General features: G+C 50.5%; 1 long non-coding RNA gene and 1 pseudogene across 1 annotated transcript; both read right to left on the bottom strand.

Moving 5' to 3' along the window:
- Positions 1-287: 287 nt before the first annotated feature.
- LOC136496157 (putative anthocyanidin reductase) lies at positions 288-18,597 on the bottom strand (annotated as a pseudogene).
- LOC136497607 (uncharacterized) lies at positions 1,356-2,169 on the bottom strand. The gene is made up of 3 exons (XR_010769364.1): positions 2,025-2,169; positions 1,713-1,946; positions 1,356-1,383 (listed from the first exon to the last, which is right to left on the bottom strand). It is a non-coding gene; the product is annotated as an uncharacterized lncRNA (long non-coding RNA).
- Positions 18,598-20,433: the final 1,836 nt, after the last annotated feature.

Raw genomic sequence — 20,433 nt, 5'->3', positions numbered from 1 at the left:
GCCGCCCACGTAGCGGGGCGGGCGAGCAGTGGCGGCCGACGGCGCAGCGGCGAGAGAGAGAGCAAGCATGAGCGAGAGGAGGAAGACACGCCGGCTAGCAGCCTGTTCGGTTGGCTGGTTCGTATCGTTGCTGGTTCGTGAAGAAGTACTGCTGGCTGGTCTGTGTGAGAGAAAAATATTGTTCCGGCTGAAAATTTACGATCGTTTACGACAAGCCACAGCCAAACGAACGGGCTGTAGATATTTTACGGAGCGACGATGCAAGCGTCCTATGTCTCATGACTCGATCAGTTGGGCAGAATACCCTTGCCGTACTCGATGACATTGTCGTAGATCTCATGGAGGATGTTGTTCTTGAACTGGAACCCTTCCCTCACCAGCTTCGCGGACAAAATGCAGGCCCTCGGCTTCTCCAGGAGCTGATCCTGATCGTAGGTGCTGAAACGCAGGAGCATACACAACCGGATTCCCCTCCTTTGCCGAGAGCCCGAAGCTCTCGGCAAAGAGGATTTCACTCTCGGCAGATCATTTGCCGAGAGCTGCTCTCGGCAAAGAGCGGTCGGCAAAAGGTCTCCCGGCAAAGGTTTATTTGCCGAAAGCCCCTCTCGGCAAACTCTTTGCCGAGAGCAAAATAAAAACTCTCAGCAAAACCTAACTCTCGGCAAAATATCACCGCTGTAACGGCAACCCGCCCGTAACGGTCGTCCCATACACTTCTTTGCCGAGAGCAACTCTCGGCAAAGATTTTTTTTTTTTAAAAAAAAAGATTATGGGGCTGAGGTGGTTTAAAAAAAACTTCTTTGCTGAGAGCCAGCGCTCGGCAAAGGAAAGGTTTGCCGAGAGCCAGCTCTCCGCAAAGGAAAGCTTTGCTGAGAGCCCTAGAATATGCTCTCGGCAAAGAGTCATATTTGCCGAGAGTTAGGTGCTCGGCAAATCTTACTCTTTGCCGAGATCCCAGTTAGTTGGGCTCTCGGCAAATATTAGCTCTCGGCAAAGAGTCCAGAGAGCATTTTTTTATTTTTGTTTATATTTCCAGCTTCAACATCACATATTTCACAAATATAACACATCATATATATCACATATTTAACAAATATGCCATCCACATCACATGTCTCACATAATCCATCTTAACATCTCAAATCCAACAGTTCATCTCACAAAGTGCACGACAATACATTATGAAGAGCAACAAGCTCACCCCCAAGCATCCCAGTCCCTCGACCCTCCCTCCGGCGGCTGCTGCTGCTGCGGCGGTGGATACTGCTGGTACCCCGACGCTCCCGACGGCTGCTGATGCGGCGGAAGTGGTGGATACGGCGCATGCCACGACCCTCCCGACAGCGGCTGCTAAGGCCCCTCATTCGAACCCGCCGATTGATTCTGCACAAAGGAGAAGAAAAATTAGTAATTATAGTAATACTAAGGCATATAATTGTAATCTAAGCGTACACAAGTCAATATTTGCAGAACTAGGTATAAAATTGAAATCTAAGCCTAGACACATCAAAATTTCGGCAGCACCTCCCCTGCACGGTGGGGTTTCCAAAACCTGCAAGAAAACCAACGGCACGATGGCCGTCCACCACATATCAACGACGAGATGGCCGGCACACATATATATGAACGGCACGAAGGCCTCCCATCACATATCAACGGCACGATGGCCGACATGCACAGTAAAGAGCTTTTGTTAGAGAAGTTGAACTCACGGATGGGTAAGGTGGGTATGGGTAAGGCGGTGGAGGAGCGAACAGCTCTGGTGGCGCTGGACGACCCATCGTGACGCCAAGACTTGCCACGTACTGAGCCAAGGCGTCAAACCTCGTCCGCTCGGCCTCCAACCTTTGTCGCTCGGCCTCCATCCTCTGTCGCTCGGCCTCCCGCTCCCTCTGTCGCTCTTCCTCCATCCTTGCCTTATGCTCCTGGAGCGCAAGCACCTGGGCCTGTAATTTTTCACCGCATTGTTACAAGCAGTTTCGAGGAATGTAAAACCAAAGAACGACGAATAAAACAGAAATAACCTGTAGTGCTGCCACACGATGCGTCGAAGTGTCCTGCCTTGGGCGTATGGGCACGCTACCGCTCGTGCTGCTTGCCCGGACCTGTGAGAGAGTGGGAGTGCTGTGCGGGTCGAGCGTGCTGTTGCCGATGAGGTACCGCCCATGCTTCTTGCCTCTGGCTCCTCCTCCTGCCTACGTCCTTCAGCGAAGTGTGCTTCGTGAAAGTCATCTAACCAATCTGCTACCCCGGCATCAGCATTATAATCCTCGACACGTGGTCTCACCACCTCCTCTCTCACACGATCGGCTTCACCATGGTGGGTCCACTGGGTATAGTTTTTCGTAAATCCATTCCTAGCAAGATGTGAAGTCATCACCTCCTTTGTCTGCCTCTTTCTGTTCTTACAGTTGGTGCAAGGACAAAAAACGGCAACCGCTCCGGGAGCCTGGTCAAATGCTTGCTCGATGAAAGCCTCGGTCCTGACGACCCATTCTCTGGTAATCTCATGGGTGCTCCGGCGGCCCGAGTACATCCACTCACGGTCATCCATCCTCTAACATATATATCACCAAGTAATAAATATGACCATGGACTTGCATCTACACGTCGTTCCTACCATCTAATAGGTAAGGATAGGTCCTAATCCCACCCGAGGATGCATAGATGGAGTTAGTTCCCATGGTCTAGTCCTATCCGAGACAGAAATTCGGCAGCACCTCCCCGCTGTTCTCCAAATACACGTCCGGACAGGGAGATTGTGTATCCGGAGAACAACAGGAAGGTACTATCGAAACTCTGTCTCGGATCGGAGCAGACCATGGAAACTAACACCATCTACGCATCCTCGGGCTGTCCAAAAAAACGTGGACAATTCAAAACAAATACGGTTATAGATATGCAAAGATCTGCATATTTGTAACCCTATCTCTTTCGAACGGGAGACGCCTAACTGGGTTACGTGGAGATACATGCCCAGGACAAAGAAATAGTGGTTATACCTTAGGTGGTGGTGAAGTCAGGCTAGCGGGGCCGTGGCGGGTCGGTGCAGTGGCGAGGCGACGCGGTGCGGGCAGACCCGCAACGTCAAGGAAGACGAGGTACTCCGGCTAGCCTCCGACGGGATCTTCTCTGAAAATCAAAAGGACACAAGACCATCAATTCAAAATTTCGGCAGCACCTCCCCTGCAGGGTGAGGTCTCCAAAACCTGCAAGAAACAAACGACACGATGGCCGGCAAGCATATATATCTCAACGGCACGATGGCCGGCATGCACATATACAATTCCAACATAAACAACAATCGACAATCCCAAACGTCGAAACGCCATCGGCACACCACCGCCGAAACCTCCGCCGAAACCTCCACCACCACTTCAACACCACCCCAACACCACCACCATGACCTCCACCACCCCAGCACCACCGCCACCACTCCACCAATCCACCACCACTCCACCACCACCCCACCACTACCACTACCACTACCAAGAAATACAAGATTGCAATACCTAGGGCGCCGGGCACGTAGAGCGGAGACGGGCGGACGCCGGCGGGGGCGGGGCTGCGGCGGCCGGGGGGATGTGGCTAGGGCGCGGGCGGGCGGACGCGGCTAGGGAGGGCGGGCGCGGCCGGGGCGCGAATCGCAGGGAGGCGTTGCGGTGTGGCCGGGGCGGGGAGGGGCTGCCGGCTGTCGGTCGGGCGGGCGGGCGCGCGAGCGCGGGCCAGGCGGGCGGGCGACCGGGCGAGGCCTACTGCCGGCCGGGCAGTCAGGCGCGGCGCTGCCGGGCGGGCGGGCGGCCGCGGCCAGCCAGCGGCGCGCGGCCAGGCGAGGCCTGCTGCGGCGGCCAGACGGCGGGGCGGGCATTCTGCGGCGGCTGGACGGCGCGGGCGGGGCGGCGGCAAGCTGCACGGGCGGCGGCGGCGAGCTCCACGGGCGGCGGCGGCGAGCAGCAGTGAGCGCGGGCGCGGTGGCGGCGGGCAGCAGTGAGCGCGGGCCGGTGGCGGTTGGATAGCCTTTGTGTCGCGGGCGCATTGGATAAGACCTGGAGGCCCACTTTGCCGAGAACCAGATCACGGCGGCTCTCGGCAAACATCCCGCCTTTGTCGAGAGCCAGGCCGATCCGGCTCTCGGCAAACATTTTTTTTTTTGAAAAAATTATTTATTTCTTATTTAAATAACTGCAGCAGCAAAAAAATTTAAATAACCTGGAGGCCCACTTTGCCGAGAGCCAGATCACGGCGGCTCTCGGCAAACATCCCATCTTTGCCGAGCACCAGGCCGATCCGGATCTCAGCAAACATTTTTTTTTTTGAAAAATATACTTATTTCTTATTTAAATAACTGCAGCAGAAAAAAAAATTTCTTTTTTTACTCCGCCCAGATTTTTTCAAAATAAATGGAAAAAAAATTTAATCCTTTGCCGAGAGCTGCTCTCGGCAAAACCTAATAAATCTTTGCTGAGAGCCACTCTCGGCAAAGAAAGGTTTTTTTAAATATTTTTTTTCAAAATGATTTTTTTAAAAAAAATAACTCTTTGCCGAGAGCTTCTAGGGGCGCTCGGCAAACCCTTGATGCAGGCCAGGTAAAAAAAAGAAATCGGAGCCGAGAGCTAACCAGAGAGCTCTCGGCAAAGGTTCTTTGCCGAGAGCAAAACCCATATGCTCTCGGCAAATAATTTGTAAAAAAGAATTAAAAAATAGCAAACGGCTCCCAAAAATTACGAAATTTTGCCGTGTTACAATTTATGCTTTCTAATGACTATAGAAAAAGTTTGGAAGTCCAAAACCTAATTCACGCGTGACATTGTTTGAAAATCCTAATGGATCCTTCTCAACTCTATGAAACATATTCGGAGATGTTTCAGATTGTAAGAATCAGACGCCACCGCTTGTGCGAAACTTTTTCAAATTTTTACCACGGCCTCCAAGTGTGGTACCATGACTTTATTGCAAATATCACAATTTTCCGACTTCGTTTCCGTTTTTTAAGAATTTTTAAATCATTCGGCGACATTTTCGTGGTATTCGATTCGTAAAATAAAAGGTGAAAAAAACGTCAACAAGATGTTATTTGGCCTCAATAATGCATAAATAGCATGAATATCAATTTATACTTAATTATTTCCCGTGTTTAAATCACTCATCGTTCAAATTTTAATTTTTACCCGTGATTAAAAAACTGCTTGAAATGCAATTAATTAAATAGATATAGCAAATAATTACAAAAATACACAAAATTTTAATATTGAGTAGAACCTATAGTATGTGTATAGAGAAAAAAGTTTAGAGCGCCCAAAATAAAAAATAATAATATTTTTGGACAAAAGCGAGGAGAAGAGAAACACATGAAATAATAAGCACCCTTTGCCGAGAGCTATACATGGCTCTCGGCAAATAGGTCACTTTGCCGAGAGCGGCTCTCGGCAAATAATTAACGCCGTAAGCCTAAATACCGCTGGAAGCCTATTGCCATGCGGACTTCTTTGCCGAGAGGCCGGCTCTCGGCAAATGTTATGTTTGCCATGAGTTCTTATTTGCTGAGAGCGCAGCTCTCGGCAAAGGACAAGTTTGCCGAGCATTTTTGTTTGCCGTGAGCCGTGCTCTTGGCAAAGTTAACCTTTGCCCAGAGTTTTACTTTGTCGAGAGGTGCTCTCGGTAAATCAGTTCTTTGCTGAGAGCCCTTTGTTTTGCGCTCGGCAACTATTTAGGCTCTCGGGAAAGGCCATACATATGCTTTGTCACCTCACTCGCTCGCCGTGACCAACTGATCATATTGCGTTGCAGCACTAGTTAGCTAGCTCTGGGCCGGTGCGAGATATATATCCTTACTGCAGATTCCGTTTCACATCGTACTGCGGGTATTTCTGTGTCAGGAAACGCGCGAGGTCGACGACGGTCGTGCTGTAGCTGCAACAGTTGTACGGGCCCGTGGCGGCGGCCTCCTCGGCGACGAACAGCTCGGCGCGGCAGAGGTCGTCGATGTGGACCAGCGGCACCGATCCGGAGACCTGCTCGAGACTTTGAGCACGCCGAGCGATGCCTTGTCGCCTGAAATCAATCACGCGAGCGAAACTGACAGCTCGTGAGACATGCATGGAACGAAAGAACACGTTCTTCAATTCACCGCATGCGTGCATGGCATCTTCGCGGATATCGATCTAATCAGTGGTCACCGGATAGAAGGGAGAGGCAGTGAAGGATGCTGGTGCGCGTGGTGGGCGCCGGCGCGGCTCCCACGGTGATGACGGGGCAGACGGTGACGAGGCTGACGCCGTGCTCGTGAGCGAACCTGGACGTCGCCAGCGGGGCGGGCGAGCAGCGGCGGCCGATGGCGCAGCGGTACGGTGAGATAGAAAGCGAGCGCGAGCGAGAGGAGGAAGGCGCGCCGGCTGGATATTTGACCGCTATGCTCAAGTGCTGCATTTGCAATTATGATTACATGATTCCAGTGCAATCGCCGTATGCTGCATACACCAAATAATCACTGAAGCTAACAAAGCAATATCCACGTGTGTACCTAATCAATCCATGTAGATTGACATGGAGAAATCCAACCCCTTGAGCAAGCTTTGTCTTGCCAAGTTGCCAGCCCAGAAGATCCATTTTAGCTTGCTTCCCTTAGCAAAGAAAAGCTCACATACACATGCCCTGAGATAACTGGCTGGAAACATTATCTGAATAGTTATTACAAGAGTCAAAATTTTGGCCAATTGGCTAGATGAATTGCAAAGCAGCAGCTCGTGCTCATTTCCAAGCCTTGCGACCCCTGAACTGATTCCCAGAGCGTTTGCGAGAGGTGGAAGGCGTGGCTGGATATTTGACGTCCTATCGGCCAGCGGAAAGCCGACAGAATCTTGATCCACTTTGCCTTGCGAATCGGCGAAGACTTGTCGGCCCCTGGATGGCCGATACCTATATCTTAAAGAGGAGGCTGTACTCAAATGCTGCATTTACAATTAATAATTAAAATATATTACCTCTACGTCTCTATCTCCATCTTCTCTTCTCTACAACTAAAAATTATTGCCGTGGCCACAGGCGCGTCCATATATGTACTTAGTTTTTTCCCATCCACACATATTCAGTCTTGCATGATCGTGTACATATACGTACGTGTATATGAAAAGGTTTCTTGCTTCTTGATTAGCACATGTGATCTGGCCATTGAGGTAGGCACTTCAAGTTTATCTTAAAACCTTGAATGGCAGCAGCCTGGCAGGTGGGCCAAGTCCATGAGCCGTATATACTCCAGGTGCATATACGCCGCATATTGGAGATGTCGTATTACATGGCCATGTGCTGACTATACTTTAGTTTAATTTGCATATGGGAATGGCAGCCATGCATGAGCTTTCTGGCATGTACATTGGAAGCATATCTCTTATCTCTTATATATCTAATCTTGTCGGCTCCTGGATGGCCGATAGCTATCTGTCGGCCGCCGCTGTCCTCAAATGCTACATTTGCAATTAATAATTAAGATATATTACCTCTACATCTCTATCTCTGTCTTCTCTTCTCTACAACTAAAAATTACCGATAGGAATCGTCGCCCGGCGAGCGAAAACTTACCAATGTGCGAAGATTACCCGGCATGCAAAACCAGGCGCCCACACAATGATTTTGCCCGGTCAAAATGATAACTGCCACTGCCGCACGATGATTTCTCCCGGCCAAAAAGGAAACATAAATCGCATGCCCTCTCCCACGCGCGACGATGCCGGCGGCAAAGAAGGCAACATAAATCAATCGCATCCACGTCTCTCCTATTCTGTTTACCAAGCGGCGGATCCTCCTTCCTCAACCCAGGAATCAGCCACGACGTGTCGAGCAGCACTGCCACTCCACGTGGACGACTGCACCCTGTGTCTACAACCACGACCAGTACTATGGGGGTATTAACCCCTATACCCTTACGGCTAGGATTGGGCCGGCCTGGACCAGGGGGTCTGGCCCACTAGAAGACGACGCGCGGCCCAGTCGATCTGCTCGGAGCCCCGCGCAAGGAATCAAGGCAGATTTGGAGATCAAGCAAGATCCTGGTCGGTTAGAATAGGAATCCTTATCTGGCCACCTATGGCAATTGTAACTGGTTAGGATTAGTTTCTAGATCTATAACCCTGTCCCTCAGACTATATAAGGCAGGCAGGGGACCCCTCTCAAAAATCATCTGATATACATACAGCAATACAATCAGACACAGGACGTAGGTATTACGCCTTCACGGCGACCGAACCTAGATAAAACCTCGTGTCTGTCTTGCATCACCATCTCGTTCGTAGCTTGCGCACCTGTCTGCCGATAATCTACTACCTTGGATATACCCCTAGGTAGACTGCCGACCATATTTCATCGACAGTGGCGCGCTAGGTAGGGGGTGTGCGTACTGCTCTCCAAATGAACAAGATGGTCATCATCCCTGGTTCCATGGCTACGCCGAACGGCCTCACGTTCACCATCGGCTAGATCACCTGGACCACTAGCTCCGACAACTTCATCGCCATGACCACGGGGGAGGCGCGGATCCAATCTGCGTCGACCACTGCTTCACCAGCATCGGCTACGGCTCCAGCCACGTTGGATCTGGCTCCGGCTACACCAACATCGTCTTCAGCCACGCTGACCACCCGTCGTTTGCTTCCTCGCTACAAAGGGAGGCAGATCAACAACACCGACCTGCTTGACTCCATCGATCGGGTCGGCACCAAGCTTGCTGAAACCCTAGTTCTAGTAGATTCGATTCAAAATCAACCTACCGAGCAGGTAACCACTACCCACAATAGATCTACCCGACCAGCTCGGGCCAGTCGTCCTACACGACTCGGTACGGATCTAGTGGTCACGTCTACTCCTAAAGGGCGCTCCGTTCGTCACTGACCAGCCCCTGCAACGGGTCTCCGGCTCTCCGAGTGCGAAGCCTTGATGGAGAATTACCAGGCTTAGCTCTACGGCCTGCGAAACACTGCTTCCAACTACGCGTACAATATACAACGCTGCTCGGATCTGTGTTTTATACATCGACCTCGGCCAAAGCCACGCGACTTCATCAACATGGTTCGGATTGAGGAGCATCAAGAAGGATCAATCCACACAGTTCAAGAGGGCGGCTCAAGCTCCTCGTTCGGCATCGCATCTATTGGCTCCATCCACACTGAGCTCCAGCATCGTGACAATGAAGAAATTGAATACGATCTGGATATCCCAGACCACTCCCCGGGGTTCCCACGATTCCCATCCTTCCCACCAAGGCGAGGAGACTTGATCAATGTCGTCAGTAATGACGAACCACCAGCAGTTGGCGAAACCAAACAAGAAAGGCTAGCACGCGAAGCACGCAATATTGACCGGTTTAACCGTAGACAAGCCAAAGCCGAGGCAGAAGAGGAGGCACGACACATAAGGTTCCAGCCACGTGATCTCAACAATGCCTTTGATAGGGTAGGGGAAAAGCAGGTCTTCAGGACTCCAAGCGCCAACGCAGCTATTGCTATGGCGACAATGCAACGACTACCCAATACCCCGAAAATCCAGGCAATTCGTGATGATGTACAAGCTTACATGATGGCTGCTATAGCCCAGACCGCAGAGATTGCAAACCAAACCTGAGCTCCGTCAGTCTCAGTCGAATCAAGCCACAGCCGCCAGTACTCAAGTCGCTCATAGCCACCCAACCAACGTGGCTCGCACAACAACGACCCACCAGACAACCGTCAAGGCGGAAACGGTGGTCATGATGGTGGTCGGGACGACAACCACCGCGACTACCGGGACAACAACCACCGTAACAACTACGGCAATCGCCGTGATAACCACAGTCGCGGGGTCAACCAGGGTGGCAATCAGGATCGCCGTGATGGCAATAACGATCTCCGCCATTACCTCAGAGAACGCGATCTGTGCGATCGCATTAACCAAAGAGCCAACGATCGTGCATCCCACGAAAGCTATCGCCGTATGGAATATGATACTACCCACAGCCCTTCGGGTTTGAAGCAGTTTACTCCTCACCTTCGCCAAGTCGTGTGGCCAAAAAACTTCAAGCTCAAAAAACTCCAAAAGTACAATGGCAAGGAGAACCCCGAGTTATGGGTCATGCTCTATGAAACTGCGTGCAGATCAGCCATGGCTGACGAGCACATCATGTCTAATTACTTCCCAGTTGCCGTCGGCCATGTAGGCCACCAATGGCTGGTCAGCTTGCCGGCAAACTACTTTGATTCTTGGCAAGAGCTCAAGCAAGCATTCATCGACAACTTCATTGCTACTTGCGAACAACCCGGCAACAAATATGATCTACAGCGGATTCGAGATCGCAAAGATGAGCCACTGCGTGAATACGTCTGACGCTTCTCGGAGATGCGCATCAAGGTCCCATCAATCTCCGACAATGAGGCAATCGAAGCTTTCATCACTGGTCTCTACTTCCACGATGCCCTAAGGGACAAGCTCCTCCGCAAAAGACCTGAATCGGTCATAGCGCTCCTAGCTACTGCTAAAAAATATGCGGACGCCGATGATGCTAAAAAGATAATCATCGAAGAAGCAGCAAGGGTTCCACGCTCCAACCACCCCCCACAGCACGACGACCACCACGGCAACCGTGGTCGGAACGACAATTTTGATCGCCGCAACCAACGCAATGATTTTTGTGACCACCACGACCAGCGTAATCAGCAGCGTAATCGCCGTGACGATTACAGGGGCAAGCGTGCTCGGGAAGATGACGGCGAAGTCAACATCGTTAAAAAAGGTGGCGAACGTCGCAACTATGAAGAAGACTATGCCAAAGCATTGAAAGGACCCTGCCAGCTCCATCCCAAGTCAAACCATACCATGGAGAATTGCCATGTTCTCAAATCCATCTACACGCGCCAACAGGCTCCGGATAAATCCGACAAGCCTAACGACGCAGGGGAGCAGCATAACGAGGACAACGATGATGAAGACGCAGATCCCCATCACAAGTACGTCAAGCCAACCGACCATGTCCACACCATCATTGGGGGCAGAGTGTCCATCGAGACCAAGCGAGAGCGCAAGCTGCTCGCACGCGCTTGCTTGAACGTGGCCAATTCCGACAACCTCATCGCCGATCCACAGCTCCCTCCTTGGTCTCACCGTGAGATCTCCTTCAATAGAAAGGACCAATGGGCTACAATACCTGAGCTAGGGCGTTTTCCTCTGGTTCTCGATCCATGTATCAACAAGGTTTAGTTCGATAGAGTGCTGATTGACGGCGGCAGTTCTATCAATATACTGTTCAAGAATAGTTTGCCAGCCCTGAAGATAACCCAGGCTGATCTCAAGCCATATGAGGCATAGTTCTGGGGTGTTCTCCCTGGGCAGAGCTCCACACCTCTCAGGCAGATCATGCTACATGTGCAATTTGGTACCCCAGACCACTTCCGCACCGACTATGTCAACTTCGTGGTCACCGACTTCGAAGGCACCTACCTTGCTATCCTTGGTCGACCAGCGCTCACCAAGTTCATGGCCATACCTCATTATAGGTATTTGGTGCTCAAGATGCCTACTGAGAAGGGGGTTCTAACTCTCAGGGGCAACGTATACGTAGCTTACACCTGCGAGGATGACAGCTTCAAAATAGCAGAGGCTCATGACCTCTCTATTCGCATGGCTAAGACCACGCTCGACATCAAGAAGACCCCAGCTGACCACCTAGAGATTCCAGAGCTCGAGGCCCCACACAAGAACATCAAGTCCAAAGAGCACAAAGAGATCCAGCTGGTCGACGGTGATCCCAGCAAAATGGCCCTTATCGGGGCCAATCTGGATCCTAAATAGGAAGACGCGCTCGTCAGGTTCTTGAGGAGCAACGTGAGCGTGTTCGCATGGAAACCCACTGACATGCCCGGTGTACCTCGGAACTTGATCGAGCACTCCATAAATGTCGATGGCAAGGCCAAACCCATCAAGCAGAAGCTATGATAGTTCGCTCATGACAAAAAGGAGGCTATTAGGGTAGAAGTTACACGGCTTTTAGCAGCCGGATTTATTAAAGAAGTGTATCATCCAGAGTGGTTAGCCAACCTGGTTCTTGTATGCAAAAAGAATAAGGAATGGAGAATGTGCGTTGATTACACTGATCTCAACAAACACTGCCCTAAAGACCCCTTTGGCTTACCTCACATAGACGAGGTCATAGATTCAACTGCCGGTTGCGAGCTGCTTTCCTTTCTCGATTGCTACTCTGGTTATCACCAGATCGCTCTCAAAAAGGACGACCAGATCAAGACATCCTTCATCATGCCTTTCGGCACCTACTGCTACACGACCATGTCGTTCGGGCTCAAGAACGCTGGGGCTACCTACCAACGCGCCATATAGGCCTGCCTCAAAGATGAGATAAAAGACGACCTCGTTGAGGCTTATGTTGACGATGTAGTTGTTAAAACCAAGGAAGCATACACCCTTGTCGACAACCTAGAACGTACCTTTGCAGCCCTTAACACATTCCAATGGAAATTAAACCCAAAGAAGTGCATCTTTGGTGTTCCATCTGGTATACTGCTCGGCAACATCGTCAGTCATGACAGTATATGCCCTAACCCAGAGAAAGTAAAAGTTGTCTTGGAGATGAAGCCGCCCAAAAAGGTGAAGGATGTTCAGAAGCTTACCGGATGCATGGCTGTCCTTAGTCGTTTCATATCCAGATTAGGCGAAAAAGGACTACCGTTTTTCTAGCTGCTCAAAGCATCCGAGAAGTTTGAGTGGTCGGAGGAAGCAGACGCTGCCTTTACACAGCTGAAATAATTCCTTACATCACCTCTAGTCCTCACTACTCCCAGAGAAGAAGAAACCCTCCTACTTTACATTGCGGCAACTAATCGAGTGGTCTCCACTGCCATGGTGGTCGAGCACGACGAGCCTAGCCACGTCTACAAGGTATAACGACCAATTTATTTCATCAGTGAGGTGCTCAGTGAATCCAAGACCAGGTACCCACAGATTCAGAAACTGATCTACGCCATACTAATTACATCCCGAAAGTTGAAACACTACTTCGACGGATATCGTGTGGTGGTCATGACTGAGTACCCTCTAGGAGACATCATTCGCAACAAGGATGCAAACGGGCACATCATCAAATGGGCAATGGAGCTATGCCCTTTCTCCTTGGAATTTGCAAGCCGAACTACAATCAAGTCTCAGGCACTTGTCGATTTCATCGTTGAGTGGACAGACTTAAGCACACCTGCCTCTCAGGGGCCCATCGAGTATTGGAAGATGTACTTCAACGGCTCTCTCAACATCGACGGCGCAGGAGCAGGAGTCCTTTTCGTATCACCATCCAAGGAGCAGCTCCGATATGTCCTCAGGATTTATTTCCCGGCGTCTAATAATGCCGCCGAGTATGAAGCATGCCTACACGGTCTGCGCATTGCGGTCGAGCTCGGTGTCAAGCATCCTTATGTCTATGGAGACTCGGCTCTGGTCATCAACCAACTCAACAAGGACTGGGATACGACTAGTGAAAAGATGGACGTATACTGCAAAGCGATCAGAAAGCTGGAAGGCAAGTTCTATGGCATCGAGTACACACATGTGGTCCGGGACAAAAATCAAGCAGCAGATGCGCTGTCAAAGTTAGGATCATCCCAAGCCAAAGTCCCATATGGCGTATTTATTCAAGACCTACTCACGCCCTCCATCAAAGAAGATCCCGCGTTTGACAAGCCTCCAGACCAGCCATTGGTGGCTACGGTTCTGGCGTCGAACACAACCAAACCATCTCCGACCACTAAGAAGCCCGACTGGAGAGTACCTTTCATCAAGTACCTGACAGATGGTAGCGGTTACACCGATCAGACAGAAAACAAACGTCTGATGCGTCGCAGTAAGCAGTATCTGCTCGTCGATGGCAAATTGTGGCGCAAGAACGTGAAGGAGGAAATCTTGATGAAGTGTATAACCTAGGAGGATGGTGAACATCTCCTAGACAAAATCCATTCTGGCTCCTGTGGCAACCACATGGCCTCGAGAACGCTGGTAGGCAAGGCTTTCCGAGTAGGGTTATATTGGCTGTCAGCCGTAGCCGATGCAGAGAAGCTAGTCCGCCATTGTGAAGGTTGTCAGTTTTTCGCCAAGAGAATCCACGTACCAGCACACAAGATTCAGACTATACCAGCCTCTTGGCCTTTGCATGCTGAGGACTGGATATGATCGGGCCTTTCAAACTGGCCCCTGGAAAATTTACATGCGTCTTTGTGCTGATCGATAAGTTCTCCAAGTGGATAAAGTACATGCCCCTGGTCAAGGCATCTTCAGAAAAGGCTATCGCGTTCGTCGACCAGGTCATCCACCGCTTTGACATACCCAACAGCATCATCACTGATCTGGGTACTCAATTCACCGGGAATGTTTTTTGGGACTTCTGCGATGAAAGGAGCATAGTAGTAAAATACGTCTCGGTGGCACACCCTAGAGCTAATAGATAGGTCAAGCGGGCAAATGGTATGATTTTGGATGCACTTAAGAAGAGGATGTATAGAGAGAATGACAAAGCTCCTGGAAGATGGCTCAAAGAGTTACCAACCGTGGTCTGGGGTCTCAGAACCCAGCCCAGTCGCAATACCGGCGTATCACCATACTTTATGATTTATGGCGCTGAGGCAGTGCTCCCAGCAGATATAGCCTTCAGATCGGCACGGGTAGAGAACTTTGATGAAGACAAGGCCAATAAAGTGAGGGAGCTAGAAGTGAATAGTGCAGAAGAGAAGCGGCTCGATTCTTGTGTACGTACAGCCAAATACCTTGTTGTTTTGCGTAGGTACTACAACAAGAACGTCAAGGAGCGGTTCTTTGTGGTCGGGGACCTGGTCCTGCAGTGGAAGATGAATTGGGCTGGTGTCCACAAACTCACAACCCCATGGGAAGGACCCTTCATGATCAAGGAGGTTACACGCCCTACATCTTACAGGTTAGCTCGCCTAGACGGCACAGACGTACCTAATTCCTGGCACATCGATAAGCTTAGGCATTTCTATGCTTAGCTACTAAGATATGTACTCCTCTTGTACTTTTGATTTATTTTAATAAAGCTATTATGATTTCTCCGACTACTCTAATGTGTCACTTCGAAGTCTATTGTTATTCTAACTCTACCAGTTAAAACCGACCACCATTCCTTCTCAGGTTCTCGGAGCAGGCCCTGTCTCCGATTCCTCCCAACGCGTGCATGGGATCCGCTCTCTACGCTATGGGTGATCGGCAGGTGCTCTCTAGTTTGACTTGTGTATTCCTACGTGTGCACAAGCTACGCACCTCACACTCTGACCACAAGACAAACCAGGGCCATACAAACCTTTCAGGATGATGTGTCGACTAAACTGGTACAACTAAACAGAACGCCAACACATTCTAACTTAGTTACATCAACACAATATCTGAGCTTAAACATGTTTTCTACAAAACAAACAAGCTTATGTTGATATACAGTTACGTTATTACAAGCTTGCCTAAAAAGGTCCAAGTTTATAATAACCCAACTACATCTTCTTCTACAGCTATAGCCTACACTATTGGCTACTCGGGGCATGTGGCACCTGCTGCTCGCTAGGCCTAACATCGTGCAAGGGTCTCAAGGACTCTGGCATTGATCGAGCTGAAGAAGATAGCCTCGCCATACCTGGCTGGTCGAGACCGCAGGCTTCACCGGTTGGCTTCAAAATGATAGCGCTCCCAGCTGACCTGTTGACGGCGTTCCTTGTATGGGTGGTGTCGCACCTCCACATAGGTTAATATCACCAATTATTTTTGTCGACAAGTCTAGCTGGGTCATCCGTAGCTCCTCGGCCTTGTCTAGATCTACCTCCTTCGGGTATCCAGCCTCTAGGCGCTTGAGATCGATCAGGGGGTAGTGAGCACGTACCATGCTTAGCACATATGCACCTACGTACTCCCCTACCTCCTTCATGAACTCCTGGAACCATCCCCATGCCCTTTGGCATCTCTCGATCAATCCCAGCTGCGGCGTCCTTGGCATATCTTCTGCTAGCGCCGGATCGATGAGGTTAAGGACTGGCAAAATGCCCTTTGCCACCTCCTGGCACCGGCTTTTCTAGGTGTCACGGTCCTTGGTGATCTCTTGGCATTGCGCCTTCCAGCCGTCATGGTCTTTCATCATGGCCTCCAGATGCTTCTTTGCATTATTTTTTATAACTGCAAACCGCACACGCTTATAAGGCGTTAGACCACACCAAACTATGGTAGGCAACAAAAATGAGTAGAGGCAGTTGGACAACTTACCTTTCAGCTCCTCTGTCATCTTGGTCGTGTGGTCCCGGAGCTACGACTGGTCTTGCGCCAGTTTTCTGTTGTCCTCGTTTAGGCGATCACACTCCCCGACCACACGATTGTTCTTCTGTCGGAGACGGATCACTTCACCTTCTAGGCCTGCACTACAGCTGTTACTACCAACAACACAATAGCACTTGTCACTAGTCAGTATGATAAAATGGCTACTTACTTGTTCTTTCCCGCTCTTTCTTACTGAGCTAGATGACCAGGTTCTGGTTCTAGGAATCTTGCACCGTATTTTCATGATCGGCGGCTTCAAGTTGCTGGCGCAAGCGGTCCACCTCCGCGGTCAGCTCTTTGTTGTTTGCGATGACCCCCTCGATCTAGTCGAAGCATTTCTTGTGGTACCTTGTGGTCTTCATTAAGTTCTGTGTGCAGATAGCTAAGTAAGACAACTACGACTAGACCACAAGACCAGGGGGTGAAGCGAAGCTTACCTACACTTCTGTAACAAGCCGCTTCACTGCCCGTTCAACTTTCTTGGTTTCTTCAACCTTCGGGATTTCCTCATGGATAACCCATTGGTCATTCTGCCAACGCGACACATAAACATGTTGTCGCTTGTCTTGTGGATGACCCAGGACCTCCTCCACTTCGTCCTCTTCAGGCTCTTCTTTGGGTCCTGGTGCTGGCCCAGCATCAGCAGCATCTGTGATCACCACAGCCTTCCCATGAGCTGCAGTGTCGATAAGTGAGGTCTGTGCTCTCAGCTCCGGCCGCTGCTCCTCGGTCTGCTCTGTTACCCTCAATGCTGAGGTATTGCCCTCAGCAGGTTTAGCGCTCGGAGCACTCGCGCCTAGCTCTGCTAGTCCCCCGACCACCTGCTCGGGGACTGTTGTCTGACTGCTCGCTTGCTGAGGCCCCGACGGATCTTCTACTATGGGTTCCTTGGTGGTCGGCTGCTGGGTAGTCTGCTCTGTACTTATTGGCGCTGCCATGACACTTCCGGCTAGCTGGTCTGGACTTTCTATGGACATCGAGCTAGTACATGCGAGATAGGTTCAGAAGGTAATCATATTAAATGCAAATTGCTAACTTACATCAAGGTTACAAATACTTACATGTTGGAAGCACAGAATGATGTGGAGAAGGCACGTCTCTTCGGCCGTACTTGCTCCACGTGCTGTGTGGATAACTCCTGGTCTCCCTCTACATCTAGCACTGTAGCTGGGCCTTGGTGCTCGATCCATCCGCCACTTGTCCTTCGCATTGCAGTGGTCGGTGGCGTACTCGGTTGAGTTGTCGTTCCCGTCGCCGGTCACGTTCCTTGCCCAAGTACTCCCGAGGTCGACCCGGCTGCATCCTTCACTGCCATCGGCGATGTGGGTCCCATAGGCATGGAGGACCCACCTTGCTCCATCGACTCCAGTTGCTTCCTCCTTTTTCAAGGGACAAGTTGAAAGGTGTCTGCATCTTCTCCCTCCTCTGCGTCATCGTTCGACCAAGCAAAAATTGTCTGCCGACGCTTGCTGGCTAGGTTCTCCTCTGGGCCCTCCTTGGGCTCATTGATATTTAGCGCTCCCCCGGTGAGCAGGGTGGTTACTGATCTCTTCTTCGACTGTTTGGGGGCAGCCGGCCGCTTACCAGTAGCTTTGGCCATTGCCTCCTCTCTAGCTCCGAGCTCCGCCTAGTCAACGTCCTCGTCCTCGATCTCAACACTGGTCTAGGCGGTGGGATCACCTCCTTGTGGCCACTCTACTCCAGGGGGTGGCGACACAAACACTGTCGCCCTATCCCGACCATTAACCTGGGTAACAAAAGGGAGTGAACACAGTATGTTTCCACTTACCCTACCACAATATAAGACTATGGGTATGAGGCAAGACGAGTTACCTTTGGGGGACGTCGGGCAAGCTTGAAAGCATGCTCGATGTCGCTCAATCTGGCATAATTTGGATCGGCTAAGTTAAATAGCTCGCCAATTCTAGCTTTGACTTCAATTATGTCAAGCGCCCTCTGTCTCGTCCTCGTCGGGTCTGCGCTCCCTTGATACTCATAGCCAGGATGTACCCTCCTCTAGCAGGGCTAGACCCGTCGGCTGATGAAACTCCCGACCACGCTTGGACCATCCAGTTTTTTCCATGGGATCATTCCAAATATTTCTGGGATTTGCCCAAGATGCTCGGGCTTCTCCGACCAGCTTGTCTTCTTCTCTGGAATGTAGCCCGCGTCGCATAGTGTGATCGTGTTCAACTCATCACGGATGTAGAACCATTTTTTGAACCAGTCGTCGAGCGACGTGTTCCATGGGCAGTGCAAGTACTGGGCGTTCATGCCGTCGCGGAGGTTGAGGTATACACCCTCGGCTATCTTCGAACCACCGCTTCCTTTCTTCCGCAGACAGAAAAGATGGCGGAAAAAATCGAAATGGGGCTGGAAGTCGCCATACGCTTCGCACAGATGAATAAAAGTGGCGATAAGGAGGATCGAGTTGGGATGCAGATTGCAAATCCCAATCTCGTAGTAAAGATAGAGCCCCTAAAGAAATGGATGAACCGAAACTCCAAATCCCCGTTTAAAGAAATCCTCGAACACCACGATCTCACCTGGTTGTGGATCGGGGTACCCCTCGCCCTTCGGCGCACGCCATCCTACGAGCTCCTTGTTGTGGAGTACCCCCATGGTGGCGAGATCTTCAATGGTCTGCTCGTTGCTTTTCGACTTCCACCATTCCTTCGCCATGACCCCTGTTTTCTTCTGCGCATCACTTTTCGCCATTTCCTTTTGTTTTTCGCCTTTGACTCTGGCCTTGCTGGTGAACGAGGAGTGTTCTGGTCTTCAACAGCAGCGGGGGATTAGCAGAGGCGGCAGTCGAAGCGGTGGTGGATTGATTGGTGGCGATTTCGGTTGTGTTAGGGTTGGTTGGCAAGAGGAAGAAGAAAGTTGCGGTTGCGAATGGCAATGGGGCTTAGTAAATAGTAACTAACCTATCATACACCGTATTTAACCCAAGAGTTATGCCGTTTTGTCTACCCAGGATTCTTGGGGGATGTGCGCACATGCCGTAGACGGTTGTTTTCACAGCCTCGAGATCTACGCCAATATATGCACCTCTTCGTTGCCAATGTGGGAGGGCCCACGCTGACGCACCTACTGATAGGTGCCACGCAACTGTTTGCTTGACAAGACAAAAAGGTAGTATGACGTGCTATACCCGTCTACTTTTTTGACCAGACGTGTCAAACCGGACTTGTCAGAACAAATAAATGAATAAATACATAAAATAATAGAAAAAGTGGCATATGGTTTTTTGCCACACTTTTTGTGCTTGGGGACTGTCCTGACCACCCCAGTACTCGGGGACTGTCGCGACTATCCTCGTGCTCGGGGACTGTCTCGACCACTCTCGTGCTTGGGCATGTCTCAACCACAATCGTGCTCGGGGACTGTTCCGACCACTCTCGTGCTCGGGGACTGTCCCGATTACCTTTGTGTTCGGGGACTGTCCCAACTATGGTTATTCTCGGGGATTCGTCGTTTTCCCATGTTGTGTTTGGGGACTGCCCCGACCACTCTCCAACCATTGCTCGGGGACCGCTCTCCTCGGCTACATGTGATTTGAACTCACATACAGTTGAGAGGCATTTATTTTTTCTCACTTAGACCTTGCTACAATGCTGGTACCTCGCCTTCCAGCAAGCTCGGAGACTACATCGGTACGATGCACCTACCGGTGCAGTTCGTATCGCTTGTACGACGATTGGATTCTCAACTTAACTGGGAATTCTTTTTAGACCCTAGCACCACGTGCCTACGTCACCTACTACCAGGCTCAGGGACTAAGTGGGCATACTTCACCTTGCGGTGAATGTGCTTATTTTATCGACCCCTACGCTCTGATTGTTGGCCATATCTATTATTGTACAAGGGTCACTTACATTTCTTTTCAGAAATACAAGTGGGCACACTTGATCAGGAAAGAAATCTTTTTGTTTTTTCTTTAGAGCACCATGCATTCTTCGGACAACCGGAATCTTCGGCTATAATCGTGGTCTACTGCTCTCTGTGCTGACCAGAATACTGGCACATTTGCTTGGTCAATGTTTCAACCAGTTGGAGATGACATGAAGACAGACCGGATTAGTCGAAGAAGATCAAACGGCGTGTCGC

This window comes from Miscanthus floridulus, chromosome 12 (genome assembly GCF_019320115.1).
Source record: "Miscanthus floridulus cultivar M001 chromosome 12, ASM1932011v1, whole genome shotgun sequence".
In the NCBI taxonomy this organism is placed as follows: Eukaryota; Viridiplantae; Streptophyta; class Magnoliopsida; order Poales; family Poaceae; genus Miscanthus; species Miscanthus floridulus.
Note: the sequence above shows the minus strand (reverse complement) of the source record. Positions and strands in the feature narration are given on the sequence as shown.